Below are 19,933 nucleotides of genomic sequence, written 5' to 3'. Positions count from 1 at the left end.
TATTTTTGGCTTTGTCCAGATTGTTTGTGCTAAGATGTTGAGATATGCATGCACACACTATTTCTTCTTTCACTCACTATTCACTTTCTCTCATACACACATAGGGCAGGATTCACAATGGCTTGCACGGAGTCTAAGAGTCGTGTAAGACTCCATGCAGCCATAGCGATCCAGGAACAGCCCGAAATACCATGTAAGAGACCAGCTAAAACGTCTCTTACACGGGCAGGGTGTGGATATGCTAATTACCTCACTTGCAGCTGAAAGGCATGCAAATGAGGTAGATTAGCAATCCATGAAGCTGAAACCAGCCCGTGTAAGAGTCGTGATAGGTGCAGAAATGTATTCAGTTGACAACTGAGTACGTTTCTGCAAATAACACAATGGAGCCATGTCAGCTCCAAATAAAGTGTGCATATGTGTCAGACAGCATGCCAATGGCCAAATATGTGGCCATTGGCACGGTAACCCGATGCAAACATGAAAAAAAAATTAATTTTTTTTCGGCGATCGGCGATGTAAGCAGCGCCAGCACAAGCGGGCTGCGCTATAAAACATAAAAATAAAGGTTTTAAACCCACAAATGTGGGTTTTATGCAATGCATGGATTTACAATGCAGGGACTAGCAGACCGAAAACAACATGGCCACCGTTTAGTGGTTGCTAAGGGGGGAAGCCGAGTGTAAGACACGTAACTAAGCATTAGTAGGCAATCCTATGTAAATGAGTGGTAGGATAGTGAATCTCACTGTCACATAGCAAATGAGCACATTCCGTGTAGTGTAAGAGTTAGATAAGGGGGAGTAACAGAGTAGGAGATAGGTGACATCACAGGGGGGAATGTCAGAAAGAAATCAAGCTCATTGAAGCAAAGTGGTATGTGAAAGATGTCAGTCACACAGCATAGAAAGAGGAGTGTCAACAGATAAGCATGGGAAAGTCAAGAAATGGAAGGTGTACACTGTAGCTAACACAAAAGTTTCATGCTGTGTGTGCATGCACGCGTGTGCACGCTGGGAGGCACGAGTAAGACAGAGTGCATGCGTGTAAGCGTGAGTGCGCTCGTGTAAGGCAGAGTAAGCATGTAGGAGCCTGTGTAAAGATCTGTAAACCTGTTTGCACTGGTGTGCGCATGTTTTAACCCAGATTCTAGTCCGTGTAAGCATGTGTGCACACATGGTAGTCACTGTGAGCGTGTTTTCGCTGGTATGCGAGCTGCTCCCCCCTGAGGAAACAGAGAAGAAATTGTAGGAAGCTAGCAGGGGAATACTGGTAGAGCTAGCAGGTGAAAACAATTAGAAGCAGGCAATTACACAGGCAGAATACTAGCCCAGCCCAGCACTTAAAACACTGCAAACAGCATTGCAGTATGTTTCGCTCAAGAGACACTGCAAGACAGGAGTAAGCTATTAGAAGTGAAAACTGAAAAAGCTGCACTCAGACCAAACATGCTAGGGGCTGCCATAGCTGTTATAAGGAGACATAGGAGACTTGCTTAGGGTGGTGACAATGCAAATGCTGCCAGACAACCCACAGTGAGGAGACGGAGAAGAGTGTACAGGCCCAGGGTCACCTACGAGGGGTTACATGAGCTGGAGATAGTGGAGCGCTATAGAGTGGACAGAGACCTCCTGCAGCAAATTGTTGAGCTGTGCAGGCCATGCCTCACACACAGAACCAACAGAGCGGAACCCATCCCAGTGGAAACCAAGGTATGTGTTGGCCTAAGAATACTAGCAATGGGTACCTTCCAGAGACCAACTGGTGATATGATGGGGATCTCACAGGCATCAGCATCCAGGGTACTGCACCAGTTCCTGGATGCCATGTTGGCACATGTCGGAGATCATGTATATTTCCCCAGTTCCCATGAGGCATTGGCCAGCAATATGCGACTCTTCCAGCAAATAGCGGAATACCCTGAGGTAGTGGGTGCAATAGACTGCATGCATATACGCATCAAGGCACCAGCTGGTGAGCGGGGTAGGGCCTACATTAACCGCAAGGGCTTCCCCTCCATCAACTGCCAAGTCATGTGTGATGCCCAGGGCATAATAATGAATGTGTGTGCTGGCTGCCCTGGAAGCTACCATGATTCCCATATCTGGCATTTGACGTAGCTGTACCAGACATTTGCCAATGGGGACATCCCACATGGTCACTTAGTGGGGGATGCTGGATATGCACTGGAGCTGTGGCTGATGACACCCATCAGAAATGCACACACACCTGAACAAGAACACCATAATGAGGCACACGCACAAACACGAAATGTAATAGAGCGTGTGTTTGGGCTGCTCAAGTCACGGTTCTGGTGCCTGGACACATTTGGTGGAGCCTTGCAGTACTCACCAACTACATGTACCCAAATTGTCATGGTATGTGCTATGCTACATAATATGATTTTGCGAAAACAGCTGCAGCAGGACCAGCATAGGTGCGGGACAAACAGTCCCCCACCATTGCCAAGGCCATCACAGGCAGAGCATGACTCAGAGGAGGAACAACCTGTGCCTGCCCCAGTTGGCAGAAGGAGGCGTGCCCAGTATGCCCTGGCCTTGGCAAAGAGGCAACGCATAGCACATACACTGGCTCAGTAGGAACCCTGAGAATGATACCCCTCTCTGACTCACTCATATAGTAAAAGTGACGCCTAACATGACACAACCTGCTTTCAAACATGTACAGGGAGTGTAGTATGTGCATCCAACATAGGCAGCCCTGCAGCACCACCTGAGGCATGATTGCCATGTGTTAAGCAATGTAACACCATGTAGTATATGCAAACATGATGACCCTGCCTAACATCTCACCCTCACCAAGCATGATGCCACACTATGAAGACAACAAGATCAAGTACAATAATTGTCTGAAGTATTGCTGTTAGTCAAAGGGGAACAAATGGCTGACAGCCTGGGATGACATGCCGAGCAAGACATGATGCTCCACCTGCTAGGGATGGCATGCACCCAGCACACCTGGCTGTGTGGATACTGGCAAAGGCTGTTGTCACCCCCAATGTGCCTTGAATAGGTAAGGCTGGAAACACAAACCCACCACCATAGGTAGCACAAGGGATAACAACCTGGACGTAATGCTACCCAATCTCAGAAGTCTAAACTGCAAGATCCATGCAGACCAAACCCACCTCAGCATGGAGAATGGTAATATCTGTTCTGTAACAGAAATCTGGGTCAAGGCGCAGAAGAGCACCCTAATACTACCAGGTTATGCCTTATACCATGCTTTACCTTAGGCCCAGGTTCCTGGGTTTGGGAGGGTGGTCTGTAGCAAGCTGCAAACTGGGACGCAGTTTGAGCCACTGTTACTTGCCCGTGGATAGTCACTGCTGCTTCTTGCTGTGGTACCAACCTGGGGGTGTGGTTATCCTTGGCATGCATACAAATAAAGCTACAGTCAGCAGGCCTGGATCTAATCTATGCTACAACAAACAAGGTGTACCACTTCCAGTAGGTAACAGTGCAAATATGCAGGCACTATAAGCCTGTACCCAGAAATTCACAGGTCAGATGGGCAGGGTCCAGCCTCACCTCCCACAAGTGTACAGACCATGTACCTTCGTAATGTAGAATAACCAGCCTGAAACCCAAAAGCTCATACCTGAACTAATACACATTTCGAATAATAGACACTGAGCCCTCACTCAGCAGTTCCAAACTTAGTAGGATGTATGCTACCTGTCCTGGCACCACAGTATCCTTGACATTTATGGAGACTCTCCTCCTGTCATAGTTAGTTCTGTGTTTTGGGACTGTCAAGCATGGTATGAGGTGTGACCTTGTAGTGCTAGGGTGCTCTTGTGAGTCTTGAACCTGTTGTGTATTACTGCACAAATATCAACAATCAAACATCCTCATTGCAGAGTCGAGTGTGGACAGCATGCAACTTGCAGTTTACATGTCCATCATTGAGTATCAATACTTTCATTTTCTTATCCCATGTGCTAACTATATAGGTGGCCTTCTGTTGACAGCCTTCCCACAAGTATGCAAAGATGTGCAGACATTACATTATGGTAATTACTATGGGTGTACAAAACAATACAATGACAATCATACTGTTACTGCATCAGGCATGCTGGGATATACCCACAATGATATCATTACACTGTACTGTTGACAACATGATACTATTACTACACTTCTATGTAGTCACCCTGTGCATCAGCACCATGTTAACCTGTTCCTGCACCGATGTTACAGATTGCAGGAGGTGGCACAGTTTCATCATATGCACAGGGTATGTACTTGGTATGCCTGAGTCTGCCACTGATACAACCAATTGACATGTATGTGTGTGTGTGTGTGTGTGTTGGTGAGGGACAGCAGTACAAGATGGGGCAATGTTGATGCAGTGTGTGCGTGTATGCTGTAGCCCTAGTTGTTATCAATTCGCATGTGTGTATTCATGCACACAGTTCTACCTCATGGCTGCCATATACAGGTGTTTGTGGACAGCCACAGACTGTACCTGCCAGGTCATACAGATCACTGTCTCTGGCCACGGACATGGTACCTGTGCCTGGCAGGGGTGCTACAGACCGTATCAGGTACTAAGCCAGACTGGGCACTGTCATCAGAAGCAGGTGGTTGGTGACTGGAGACAGGTCCCTGTTGGGACTGTCCAGAGCCATGTGCACGTGGTCTCCTGGGGCGGTCTGATGACAGCACAGACCCAGCATTGCTGGGGCTGCTGCTGGCACTATGGGAGCGGCCGCGGGCCTGTTGTCATCCGCGACGACTGCCAGCAGCTGCTGTTGCTGGCATACACCCATGTCGACACCTCAACCGTCCACCATTGCCCTGGCTCATGGACATGTAGTTGTGGAACAGATCTAATGTGTCCCCCCAACATCTGTCAATGACCTTGGTGAAATTACGGATGGCAGCCGCAACATCACGCATACTGTCATTCATAGCTGTGCGACATGCTCTCAGCACCCTCAGACCCTGTCTGGTGTACCATTCCATACGTGACTGTGCCTGCATTACAGCCCAAAACATAGCTGAGGTTGAAAGACCTCTGTGGGCATGTCTGACAGGGGCAGTATGCCCATCTATGCTCCCACGAGAACCCCTGGACATCTGCTTGTGTGGTACTATGTCAAGACCCTGGCCATGGCCGCTGTGTGGGGATGCATGTGCCACCAATACCACATTACCCTGGTCAATACCCACTGCATCCTGTCCATCATCTAGGGACATTGGTGACAAAGGATGTATTGGCAGGATGACTGTGCACATTGATGGGGTTGACAGCCGTGTACTGTCAATTGGCAGACCAACGATGGTCCCTGGCACACCTCCCTGTGCCATTACACAGGTATCATCATTATCACTATCCACGGCAGCTGATTCAGGTTCCCTGCTGCACAACACCAGAGCAGCACCAGAACCTGTGGGAGTAAGACAGGAAACACAGTTTACAATGTGTACACAATGTTACCACTGATATACACAGGCGCACATGCACACATGCACACATGCACACATGCGCACAGGTGCACACAGGTGCACACATGCACACATGCACACATGCACACATGCGCACAGGTGCACACAGGTGCACACATGCACATGCACACATGCACACATGCACACTCCTCAGTATATGAGATATCAACACACAGACACAAACACACCTGCAATCAAACACATAGCACTACTGCTTGAGCCTATTATTACTATTAGTATCAAGAGTATTGAAGGTATTGCTATTACACGCTCACCAGCATGGATAGGCTGCCTTGCTGTTACACCAGAGGGACCTGCAGAAATGAGACATTTATTGTCAGTGGGCACAACTGTGCCATTGATACTGTGAGTATGATACAGTTCAGTAGTACAACAGTTGGCTTTCACAGGTCTACTGCTGATATTGAGAATATCACTCTTGCACAATAATTACCGAGATAACAGCTACAAACCGAGGACACACCTCACACATGCATAAACTACCAGTGTACAGAACAGTCAACTATACATATGGCATGTTACCTGCATGCTCCGAGTCCTGCTGCTGGGTGGCTCCAGCCTCCATCATTATGCATGTATGCTGCTGCTGCTGTTGCTGTTGGGGTGGAGCCACAACACTTAGGAGTAGTCCCTCCAGTCTGGTGAGGGGGGCATGTATAGCCGCCCTACCACCTGTGGCAAGCTGTTGCCTGTGGATATCCAACACACACTGACAGACATTTCTAATTAAATCACTGCAGTGATGGCGTACCTGCTCATATGTCCAGTTATGCGTGCCTATGTCATTTACCCGACGGACCAGGTTTTGCCACAGTGCAGCCCTCTCCTGCTGGTTCTGGCTGGTGCGGGAAAAGAGTATTGCGAAATCCCGCACCAGGATCTGGTGTATCTCCTCATCCTCCGCAGCAGAGTAGGTAGGGTTTCGCTGGTGAACCATAGCCCTGAAAAGGAAAAGAAAAATATGTCAGCAATATATGTCAGCAAACTATGGCACACATAATACACATAATACTCGACAGTAGTGATATAACTTAACTCCCATATATAGCATCTGTCTGTCTATTGGGGGATACTCATGTAAAGGAACAGATATCAGTGCTCAGCCGACAACTGTGCAACAGTACCTGGCACACTCCATAAGACACACTAGTATACTCCAGCAGTCAGCACACTGATTAAGGTCCAATGCACAACCTCACACTGGGGGTTTGTATCAAGGTACTGTATGGGGAACATTATCAACCCATGCACTGCATGCAATGCACGTTACATATTTCACTGGTAATGCACACTATTCTTACTTGCCATAACCCTACCTACACCACAGTCACATACAGGGTAACACAGCACAACATATAGCAATGTAGTATGTTTGGATCGCAATACCTCACACATCTGTCTCTGGCCTCACACCAAGGACACACACTACCATGACAGACAGACAGACAGTCATGGTGAGCAATCACACCATTACATAACATGCACCCAGTCACTGGCACACTCATTCCACCTCACATAGTTGGTTTGCAATGGGTTCATGGGTGTGCATTGTGTCTTAGGTAGGTAGTATGCTATTGGCCCTGGGCCTACAGCAGCATACTGTTATGCTACCCTGCCCCTTGTGAGACATGTGATGTGATCATACCTGCTCCTGTCAAACAGTTACACAGGGTGACTCATATGGCATATTACCTATCTGCATAACATTCAGCAGGGATATGTCTGACATCTACTCATGGGGAGCCTTGCTTCTTAATGCTGTGTGGTTTACTCCAGGGTATGTCTTATCTGTGGGTAGGAACCTGTACCTCCAGCATGTGCTCTTTACTGCGGTGACAAGGACGACAGACATAGGTCATTTAGGTTGTGGATGTTGTGAGGTGTTACCATGGTTGTTGGACAACTGTCATGGGTGTGACTTAACTATGTATATCCAGCAGTGGTAACCTCTATGTAGGTAGTATGGGTGCGCTCTGTGGTCTTGTCAGTCACTCTGCATAGGTAATGTGTTTGAGTGCATTGTCACAGTTTCTTACATATGACTGTGTCCTTCTCCATATCTGTAGCTGTCATGGGAGGTACATACCGTGTAGGACATTGTGGGGTGTAGAGGGGTACAGTGACCTACATGTCCATAGCTGACACACCATGTCTGCTGACACATACCATGTACAGGTATTACAGGACTAGTGTGCCACTGTGAATATCAATGGGGAGCCTATTTTACACTTGTTGTCCCTGTTCCCCCCTGACATATGCAGTGGTGGGCAGGCAAGCACATATCTGGTGGTTACTGGTGTAAGTGTTTTGGAATGGGGTATGGTACTCCAGTATCCACACTGGTGTTCACTCCATGCCTTTGTCACCAGGCACCTGTTGCAATACATCTGCACACATGTGCCTCACTCAGTATATATATATATATATATATATATATATATATATATATATATATATATGTAAATATATATATATATATATATATATATACATATATATATATATATATATATATATATATATATATATATATATATATATATATATATATATATATATATATATATATATATATATATATATATATATATATATATATATATATATATATATATATATATATATATATATATATATATATATATATATATATAGATATAGATATATAGATATAGATATGGAGAGAGAGGGGGAGAGAGACAGATGGAGAGAGAGAGAGAGAGAGAGGGGGTGGGACAGAAAGAGAGAGATAGTCATATACAGACATATCTGTAGACAGTTAGATCTGTCTGTATATGTATATGTATCTACATATATCTATATATGTATGTGTGTATTACATATATATGTATGTACATATTCTATCTATCTATATATGTCTATGTATTTCTACATCCCTCTCTATCTATGTATACATATATGCATATTATATATATATATATATATATATATATATATATATATATATATATATATATATATATATATATATATATATATACATACATATACATATGATAGATATATATATATATATATATATATATATATATATAAACCTTTTTATTTACACATATGTATACACACACTAACGTACTGATAAACATCCATTACTGTACAACCTACATTGTACATTGCACTACAACCTACATTGATATGTGCACACAGTTACCTTCACATACATATGTATGTACAGCCTTCAGTGACAGTTGCAGTATGTCCCCTGCCCTATGCACATCTTCATATACATAGATACAGACCAATAACACATATGGAGGGTTCACAGTATGTAGACTATTATATTATTACTTTACATTACCTGTGTTTGTTACAGCTGTTTGCGTTGGCTTTGTGATGGTTGGCCTGCTGCTGCTTCTCTTGCCAGCTTCAGTTTGGCTTGGCAGTATCAGGTTGTGATGACAACTTGTTTGTTTTGTTATTTTAAATTTTCTTTCTTTTCTCTCTCTCTCTCTCTCTCTCTGTCTCTACCTCCAGAGGGTGCAATGAAAGTATTGCATGTGTGGACTGGGAGTACAGGATGCTTTTGTAGGTATTTGTACATGTCCATGTGATGGCCTCTGCACCAATTGTTAGCCAGCATTTACTAATTGCATGCAGCCTGTTGTGTAGTGATTGCAGTTCTCACTGTGATTTCAGGACAGTGCTATAAAAAGGTTTGTTAGGTAGGCGTAGCCCTTTCAGATTATCAGGGTGGGGACCAAGCTGGTATGCTGTGGACACTGTTCTGTGAGTGTAACGGTTGGCATGTCTCGCATATTTCAGGCTGTGTTGCAGACACTGCAATGCATGTTGTACTGTATCCTGAGTATTCCTTCCTCCAGTTTCCTCTTCTCAGTGTGTATGTAAACTGACACCTAAGACTAGTAATACTGTGTATATGGGTGTGTGTGCTTTCCAGTGGGACTTGTGGTGTAACTGGTAAATAGCAGTGGCTCTTGCAATTTGTTGCTATGGCTTCAATATTTGCCCTTTACATTCACTCCTTGTATGCCTGCTAGGTGTCTTTACTGTAATGTGTTGCTATAGCTTTCCTATTTTCCATTTACATTCACACCTTGTAATGCTTGCTATATCTGTTTGAGCAGCAATTCCTATGTGTTTGTTGTGGTAGGGTGGTACTGCATGCAGTGTGGTCTGGCCATGGTGTGGGCCTTGACACCTAGAAGGGTATTTGATTATGCTGCTGAGCAGGCCTCAGATACTCTCAGGTGCATCTTTTATCAGCCTCATGGAATGGTACATATCAGTGGGATACACCCATGAAATTTTCTGATATTCTGCAGTTGTGACTGTGGGTTATTTTGAGCATATGTATTACTACACCATTTGTGACGTGCAAGTGGTGCATACTTTCAGTAATTCATAGTTACCATTGCATGTGTTGTAACACCTTGCTGCCTACTGTTAGTACATTTCACAGGGAGTCAGTGGGGCAAAGTTAACATTTGTTTTCAAATCAGGGACATCCCTGTAACTCAGTCACAGTTGCTATGTCTGGGCTCTTAACTATTAAAATATGTCAGTGTTTATCCTGCTCTGAGTATGTGTGTGGCTTGTAAGGTGATACTGTGACATTACTACCTACTAGCTACAAACTAGCATGGCTGTTTCTCTTCACACACTAATATTTTACAAATACACTAGATTTGGCAGTAAATATACATGACATGCTTTGTGTACTAGACTTCCTATATTCCCTTTACATTCATTCCTACTATTTCATGATATATTTCTTTCAGCACAATGTTCTTGTATAGCAGTCATGACTTAGTGGTAAGTCATGCAGACTACTGTTTCCAAGATCCTGGGTTCGGGACTGACAGTGGGATTTTATTTTGCTTTTGAGCAGACTACAGGCCTTGTCATTCAGAGTGACTAAGGCACTTTTAAGCAGTTGTAAGCGGGGTAGCGCTGGTTTGCTCGGAGCTCACGCATGCGCACTGGCGTTTAGCTTCATGCACACACGCGTAGCTAAGCACACACAAGCGCATACCCACTTACAACTGCTTAAAAGTGCTTACTCTTGCACACACCTGCGCTAATTTCTTTGAAAGAAATGAAAATGGGGAGACAGGAAAATGGTGAAAAAGGGGTCACAAAGAGGGTAGGACAGTAGGGAAACAAGCTCAGGATTTGCAGTAAGGGTGTAGGAAAGTCCCATAGCTGCACATTTCTTTATCAGGAACAGCTGTGCATACATGTGTAATTTGGTGTGAAATTTGAAACCTTCCACCTCTGAGAGAGGGGTGAGGACAACAATATTTGTTGTACAGCCAATTGAAATTGCCAGTTCACATGTCCAGCAAATGGGCAGCTATGTATGGGGCGTAATTTTTTTGCGGGAACAGAGTGCCCTTTTTTTTTTTTTAGGTGAGAGTGGAATGTCAGGTACGGGAAGTAGGTATAGTGGGGGAGGTAGGTAATGGAGGTTAACAGACAAGACAAACAAGACACATACAGGGGTGGTGTATGATACATGTGGGGGGGAAACACAAGTGACGGGGACGGATGTTTGGATATCTCGAGCCCATGAGCCCACAGATGGCAACAGTGGAACTGAGATCCCCACCCATGTGCAGTTGCCACTGTGCCTTCACTGCCAGGACGGGGCTGTGCTGGGGGCTGTGTAGGACGGGCAGCAGGCACGCCCATGAGTTGTGCCACCCATGCCTCAAGCTGGCGTAGGGGCTCAAGCACAGAATGCCTGATCTCCCTACGCACCACAGTCCGGACACTACGGAGGGTGAGTGGATGGTCTTCTCCGGCCACGCTTGCAGAGGGGGGATGAGCCCCATCCCCTGCAGTGCTTCCACCCGAAGGTGGCACAGGGCCACCGGAGGTGGGTTCGGCCTGGGCACTAGTGCCAGGTGCACTCGCCATCTGAGGTGGGAGAGGTGGGTCTACAGGAACCCGCCTTCCCTGTCGTCCTATGTTTTGCAATATTTTATGACAGTTTGGGTTAGTAATAAACAATTCCATTCACAATTAGTTGTAACAGCATGTATTAGTATTCCCATTAACCAAACACCCATAAATTCAAGACATTGAACAGCAAGCATAACACATGCATAATTTGAACAACAGTACACAATCCAACAGCATGCAGGGTTGATTGATGGCAACAGGCCATCAGGTTTGGATGTATGAACAGGGCACATGCATCAACGTATATGCAAATATGTATGAACCAACAGGACAAATGTCCAGGGGAATTAATTGTGAATACACATACCCATTTCATCTGGAATGGATTATTTGTGGTTATAGGGTAGGGTGAACAACTTCAAATACCTATACATATGCTGTACATTTCTACTAGCTGCAGATATATACACCCTACAGGTCTGACTACAGTTTCCTATGTGTAAACTTAGGCATGTTGGTGATGGGAATGTTACTGCTACATTAATATACATTGCATTTTTATTCATACACATTCATATCTGGCTCTGTTCATCTACAGCATCCTGCTACATTTGATTTATATGGCTCTAGACAACTGTGGATGTTTGGTATTTCATACAACCATACTATCTGCATATTGCAAAGGTACAGCAACATATCCAAAATGTGGGACAGACATTCCAGCTTCAGTACTTTATTGCACACATTTCACTCTTTTTTTCATTCTGTACTGACTGCAGTATACTTTATTCAGGAGTTATTACAACTTTCTTGGTGGATTCATACCTCTTTCTCACACTCTCACGTGTTTTATTTTTACAATTCAGGATGGTACTTAATTCTAGACTTTATTGACATGTTTTACTTAGTTACAACAATCCTTTCCAACAGTCTCACTTGTGTCATGTTTCAGACTTTAAACGAGGATATATTTCACACATGTGTTGTAATTTACAGCCTGCTGCAGGTTATGTACTATTACATTACAGGTGGAACATCTTTATTTCAGACTTGTTTCATTTTTATTTTTGGATTACAGGCTGCATCACACTTATATAATCACACAGTACTAGCAGAATCTCTCTTACACTGTTACTTGAACTTTTTATTAATAAGTGACTACACTGCACTCTTTTGCAAGCTGTCATACTTATATTTTTTAACAGTTAACAGGGAGAGAATTACTAACCTGCCTGGTGGCGCAACCGCACAAGCCTATCATCATAGGCTCGATGATTCACAGAACGGACACCTGCAGCTGTAATGTAAATGAAGTAATATTGGAATACACATCTCCATAATATCAGCTAGGTTAATTTCTTACATAAATAATTACATGTAACTTATTCAGTAGTGGGGCGTTGGGCATTTGCCGGGCCTCCTGGATCCAACGGTTCAGTTGGTCCTGCTTCCGTCTCTTCAGGCCCGCATGGTGGTGATGGACCTGTTCACCAGTCCTTGGTATTCCTGTGGCACTGGTGAGATCATGTGCCAACCGGTCCCACGCCTCAGCCTTGTATGCTCCCCACAGGACCTGGCCCTGCATGAGTTGGGCCTCATGATCATGGATGAGGAGCCAAACCATATATTTGGACTCCTCAATGCCCCACCTCTGTGCTCAGAAGCAACTACCCTCTCCTACACCTTCCATCCTGACTGCAAATCGGTTCCACAATCAGTTATGCTGTGTATTCCCACCTATGGGGCTTATATATGCCATTTTTCCCACACTTATCTGTGAGTGGCCATTTTGGAAATGTATCAGCTTCACAAAACCTGCTTTGTCATGCTTCTCTTTCCATTCATTCCTATATATATGCTAATACTGCATTTCTAAGAGCAACTGTCATGGCTTAGTGGTTCAGTACTTTGACTATGGTGCATGGTATCCTGAGTTCGAGCCTGGCCATTGCTTTTTTTATTTTATGACTGTCTACACAGGCTAGGAGGTGTATCTGTGTAAAGGCAGTTTTGATACAGCTTGCTCAATGTTGCCCGCCGGTTAGCTTGTTGGCGTGGTGCGCAGCTCCGAGCAAATGGGTTACGCTGGTTTACACGTCATTTGGCGGTCAGCATGCATATTACGCTCAGCTCAGCTATGGGCACACAGTTTCAGTGTGTTACAATGCTGCTCAACCCTGGGCACTCATTTTACACCTGTTAAACCACTGCTCACCTACGGGCAGATATACTCAGCTTTTTAGAGCGTAGCTCAGCTATAGGCACTTCTGACATTTTTTTTTTTTTTTATTATTATCTCACATTTCTTCAAAATACATGGCCCATTTCATTACATTTTACATAAAATATAATTATATATCTGTACATATATGTCAGGGAATTGTTTTGTGCTTATTTCACTAGAGATAAAAATTGATGTTGTTGGGACTCGAACCGTGACGGCCTCCTCTTCAGCCGACGTCTCTACCGCTATGCAATTGCTTCTTGGCTTACTTTGCATATTTAGATCTTATATGCTTTTCCACTGACTGCTAACTGTGGCTAAGCAACGGGCACGCCCGCGCAAACGAGTGCAATTACGGGCAAACATTTTTAAAACTTATAAAAAAATATATAACATGTTCATATTTACATTTTATATTTATAGTCTGTGGGGGCATGTGTTGCGTTGTGTTTGTTGACATTTATGCGGACTCTCTCGTGGGGGTTTACTTTCGGGACTGTTACTCTTCTGGGAGCGTGTCCATTTGCAGGACTCGCCCTGTGGACATGCCCTCTACTTTCTTACACGGACCATGTTAGCCTTGGGTGTGAGTCAACATGCCCTCATGAATATGCATGGCATGCTGACGTCACACCGTTTAACTGCGGCCTCCGTGTAAGACTTGTAACTCTTACATGGAGGCTTCGTGAATCCTGCCCATAGTCTCTTCTGCATTCAAACACACATACAATCTGCTTTCATACACACACCATTCGTTCTCTTACACACTGTTCACTCTTCTCTCTCTTACACACATACACAGTCTCTTCTGCATTTGCACAGACTTACAATTTGCTTTCAAGCACTCATACCTCTCAACACTCCAGATATTTGCAGAATGTCCAGAGTTCTGCCTCATATTTTTGGTCTGTTCCTCACAAAATTTGTAGTTTTCTGACAAATCAGTGAGATCTGAATTCACTAAATAATGGTGGAAATTTGAAGTCCAGGCTTCATATCTTTCAGAAAATGTATAACACGAAACTTTTTATTTTAGCCACTTTCTCAATTTATATGAGCAATATTTAAAAATTGTCCCGATTTTTGGACCTTTGACCCCCATTATTTTTGGCTTTGTCCAGACTGTCCTAAGAGGTTGAAATAGGCACACATGCACCATTCATTCCCTCAAGCACTATTTACTCTCTCTCATACACACATACACAGTGTTCTGCATTCACACACACATACAATCTGCTTTCATGCTCTCTTTGTTCTCTCATGCACTGTTCACACTCTCTCATACAAACACACAGTCTCTTCTGCATTCACACACACATACAGTCTGAGTTCATGTACGCACTGTTCTTTCACGCACTGTTCACTCTCTCTCATACACACACACAGTCGATTCTCCATTCACACACACATGGAATCTGTTTTCGTGCATGCTCCATTTGTTCCCTCAAACACTATTCGGTCTCTCTCATACACACATACACAGTCTGCTCTACATTCACACACACACACACACACACACACACACACACACACACACACACACACACACACACATATACAATCTGCTTTCATGCATATACCATTTGTTCTCTCAAACACTATTCACTCTCTCTCATACACACATACACACTCTCTTCTGCATTCACAAACACGTGCAATCTGCTTTCATGCATGCACCATTCATTTTCATAAACACTATTTACTCTCTCTCATACACACATGCATACAATCTGGTTTCATGCACACATTAACTCACACACCCAGACAGAAACATAAGTACACACATGCAAACACTTTTTTTCCGAACAGGTCTGCAGCCGGTTGGGGGACGCTGCTGTCCACAACCTCGCAGCTGTCCATATTTGGTATACTTGCCACATTTTTGCTTCATACTTTTGATCTGGTTCTTATTAAATGGGTGCAATCGATACATAGAACCAGGTGCGCTAGACAAAACGTTTTCAAAGGATATAAAGTCTGAAAAATAACATGTGTATTAATATTTAGTGCCTTCAATTCTCAAATCATTCCAGTATTTTGCCAGAAAGCTCCTCTGAAGCTTAATTTACCATAAAAATAGAAATTTTAGGAGGAAGACACAAGTACTATGAGCCAACAAATCAGAACTCTCTTCGAAAATCTGGACAGTTGAGAGATATGATTAGTGCAATTGTCTAGCATTGAACATGTAGAAAAAAGTACAGTTTAATAGGAAAGAGCACTTTTGAAAACTTTTTGAATTTGTTGCCTAAAGAAATACTTACCTAAAAAAACAACGCAGAAAAAGTGGGGAGCACCATGTGAAGCCGGGAACCAAAGCACTCAGTGTCTTATTCCACAGGGAAGCAAAACATCACTGGAATACAGGTTTGCAGGCATTTTTAAGTGACTCAGTATCATGGGTGGGATTGCTAGGACATTGTGAGTGATGTCACAAAAAAAGAAGGTGATTACCCACGTGAATAATAGGGTTTCAGCTTTGGTTAGAGGCAGAAATGCAGTTTAAGAAAGGAAATAGTGCCCCTTTAACAATCATTTTTTGAAGGATTTAAAGTCTGAAACTGAAATGCATGTAATTATTTGGTGACTTCAATCCTCAGAACATCCCACCGATTTTCCAGAAAGCTACAAATTATATGACGAACAGACAAAAAATATGAGGCAAAAATCTGATCATTCTGCAAAAATCTGGACAGTTGAGAGGTAGAAACTGCACACAGTAAACTTCATTCTAAAAACAGAGCTCAACCTGGATTATGTTTGTCTAAGTAATTATGCAAGTACTATCTGGACTTTTAAATCAGAAGCACTTGCAAATTCAGCATTTCTCTTTAGCTACTGGTAAGGATAGATTCCAATAAGCAACTAGGCAGAGGCTTCCTTAATGACACTGGTTTGTTTAAAGATATTTAGTAGACATTTTCTTTCTGCAACTTGAATGTTGCTTGTATAATTGAGATTACAAATTGCCTTACAAACTATAATGTTTTATTCTTTAATTTTAAGTGTGAGTGTGTCTGTTGGTTTATTTATTTGGTTTAGAGTATGTGTATGGAACTGAAGGCATTCCCTTTATAAAGGACTTCTGACCTATAACACACGCATGCCAGGCATAACACAATGTCATCATAAACAGGGGATATCATTTAAACTAAAGGTAAGTGCTGAATGTTAGGTGACACATGTCCACTGAAGGTATATCAAATTTTACTTCCCATTCTTTGTACAGCAGCCATAACAGCACTTCCCTTTTGTAACAGGTGTTTATAGGTTCATAGGTGTTTACTAGGCTACCAACCACAAGGGGCTTTTTAAGCCTAGCCATACATCCCAAATCTCTGACAGGTTCTGGTACCCTTGATAAGTGTAAGCAGGGGAGTGGGAGATGAAACATTTACAAGCAGGGGCCTTGGAGATGAAGCATTTATAGGCTGCCTTTGTCCATTAGAGACGTTGATACCAAACCAGGAAAGAATTTCCTGTTGCCCAGCCAATTTTCCAAGATACACTTGGATTGGGTTAGGGAGGAACTCTGCTTCACATGGATGAGGAGCCTGTTCCAGAGATTGGGTAGTCTCTGGGATACATACCTGTCTCTCCAGAAGGTCCGATTTATATCACAGGCAAGGTTTAACTCTTTAGAACGGGTGATTCTGTGCTGTTAGTTTTGTGGAAATGCAGGAGGTCTATTAGAGTGAGGTCTGACAATACCCTGTATGCCATTCATAGATCTCCCCTCAAAAGCCTGTGGGAGACAGAAAACTGGCATAAGGCCTCAAGTCGGTCTGCATAGGACATGTTAATTATGCCCTGTATTCTTTTAGTGAGGAATCTCTGTAAATGTTCAAATTGTTGGATATGCCTGGTTAGGTACATACCAAAAGGGGTATTGTACTCAATGATAGAGCTGATGAATGCCAAATACAGTGCAACAATGACTTCCTTGGATCTAGATGTCAAATCTTTGTTTATAAGTTGCACAACATAGAATGATTTCCTCAGTACTGCAGACACATGATGGTCAAAGGATAGATTACTATTTGTGTCTCTATGTCCTTGACTACTGGGTAAACTGAATTAAGTTGTTGGTCAGTGTGTAGCCATCTTGGAAAGTTCAAGGGATGGATGACTTTCCAGAGGATACTATTATGCATTTCTTGACATTTAATTTTGGTTCATGGCTCTGACACCAGCTTTGTTTGTCTGCATCAGCCCTTCCTGAAGAACATTTGTGTCAGTGTGGGATTCAATGACAACTCCTAATTTGCAATCATCTGCAAATGTAGTCAGTCAGAGGCCATTGACATTGGCCTTGACTTCAGAGAAGTACATGCCAAAAAGAGCAGTCCCAGGACCAATCCCGGATGGACTCTACTTATGACTGGCATCTTTGTAGAGGTGAACTGCCCAATTCTAACTTCCAGGGTCCTGTCTGGGAGCCAATTGGCTATCCATCCAATGAGATAAGGGTTTGTACCTAACCTCCTGAGTTTGTTAACAATGCCTGAGTGGGGTATTGTGTCAAATGCCTTGGACAGTTTAAGGCAGGCAATGTGAACCATTTTGCACTTGTTCATTGCTTTGGTGATCTTCTCAATGAAATCCACCATGATGAGTAGGTATGCCCTGCCCTTGACAAAACCAAATTGGCTTGGGTTCAGTGTCTGGAGGTTTATTATATCATTATTGATCATTTCCATGGCTTTGTATATGAGACTAGTGAGACCTATGGATCTGTAGTTTCCAGGTTCTGTAGATGGTCCACCTTTATGGAGAGGGATGTCTATTGTTATTCTGCATTCATGAGGCATTAAGCCTGTTAGAAGCTGCAATTAAACAGCAATTCCAGGGGGCCTGATAGATCATGTGTCATGCTATTTAGAAGATATCCTAATCCTGATGTAGTGTTTTTGGCCTTAGATAGACCATGAAGGACCTGTTCCCTTGTGATAGCAGGGGGAGTTATATTTGATGGTATTTCCTAAGGGAAGTTTGAGGGGGGAGAGAGGGGATATGTTGGAGATGAATTTGTTGGCCACTAGGTTTGAAATATCTTCTGGCTCACTATAGGTTCCTCCATTTACAACGAGCTCTGCACACAATGGCATATTGCCTTTGAGGTTGTGGACATAGCTAAAGAATGTCTTGCAGCTGTCCTTGGCCTGGGAGGCCAATTTTACCTCAGGTTTGGCTTTGGTAGACTTTATTTGTCCTCTGAGTCATTTGTTTAGTTCAGTAAGAGTGTTTTTATCTTACTGGGTGCACCTCCTAATTTTTGCCATGATTTTCTTCCTTCTGTTATACAGCCTATTGATTTTGTGATTCCACCAGGGTGGCTTATTTTTTGAGTTAGTTCTGTACTTCTTCCTGGTGGGTGCAGTTGTCTCTGTGCAGCTATTAACATGCTTGTATAGGATTTCTGTGAAAATTTCTGCATAGACAGCAGTGTTCTCAGGGTTTATGAAATGTTTCCAGGTTATCATTTAATCGTGGGAAGTTAGCCTTAGAGTATTTCTTGAATATTTCAGGGTTAGCTGGAGTCCAGGTTTTATTTTTACTTCAATGGAGACCATTTTGTGGTCTGACCTTAGCAGGGAAGACAATATACTAGGGATTGAGCAGCACTGTCCCATATTACTGAGTGTGATGATGTGAGGTATTGCTAGCTATGCTAGGAGAAGTAGGGCAGTGGATGTGTAAAATATGTCACAATAGCTAGCTGGAGTATTGTTAAAATTTGTATGTCATTTGTATATCAAACTGATTTCTGCAGATGCTTGTGTTGAAAATATATTTGTAAAGTTGCTTGTGCTAAAAATTTACTAACAGTGGGTCCTGCTGGACAGAAAAGAAATGTACATTTATATTAGACTGTACTGTTGTAACTGAAGAAATGCATATATGTTAACAGAGGATGATGGAAGAGAAGAGGATAATCTCAGCCAAAGATAACTTTTAGAAAACTATCTTGAAACTAAATTACTTAATTCAGATTTCATTATAAAGTGACATGATGACACAAACAAAAACCTAGCTGTCATTAATACTCTTAATAAGTTAATTAGGACTATGTGCTGCTTTACTGTTCACACTGCTCACATTTGAACTATGGATATTTCATCTCACTGCAGTCAACAAGGTTATTCGGTTTCAGTTTCTTTTTGTCCCTCCCTTTTTTTACAATACAGGGTATTTCACATTTCATGCAGTCTACTTCCTCTTCATATCCATGTCTCCACTGACAGTGTCCTTGGATAAGACAGAGAGTGAGAGAAAGAAAGAGAGAGAAAGGGGGTTGTAATTGGTAGAATTAGATGGACCCACTGGC

The sequence above is a fragment of the Protopterus annectens genome, chromosome 7.part0 (genome assembly GCF_019279795.1).
Source record: "Protopterus annectens isolate FY-2018-M chromosome 7.part0, PAN1.0, whole genome shotgun sequence".
NCBI lineage: Eukaryota > Metazoa > Chordata > Ceratodontiformes > Protopteridae > Protopterus > Protopterus annectens.
Note: the sequence above shows the minus strand (reverse complement) of the source record.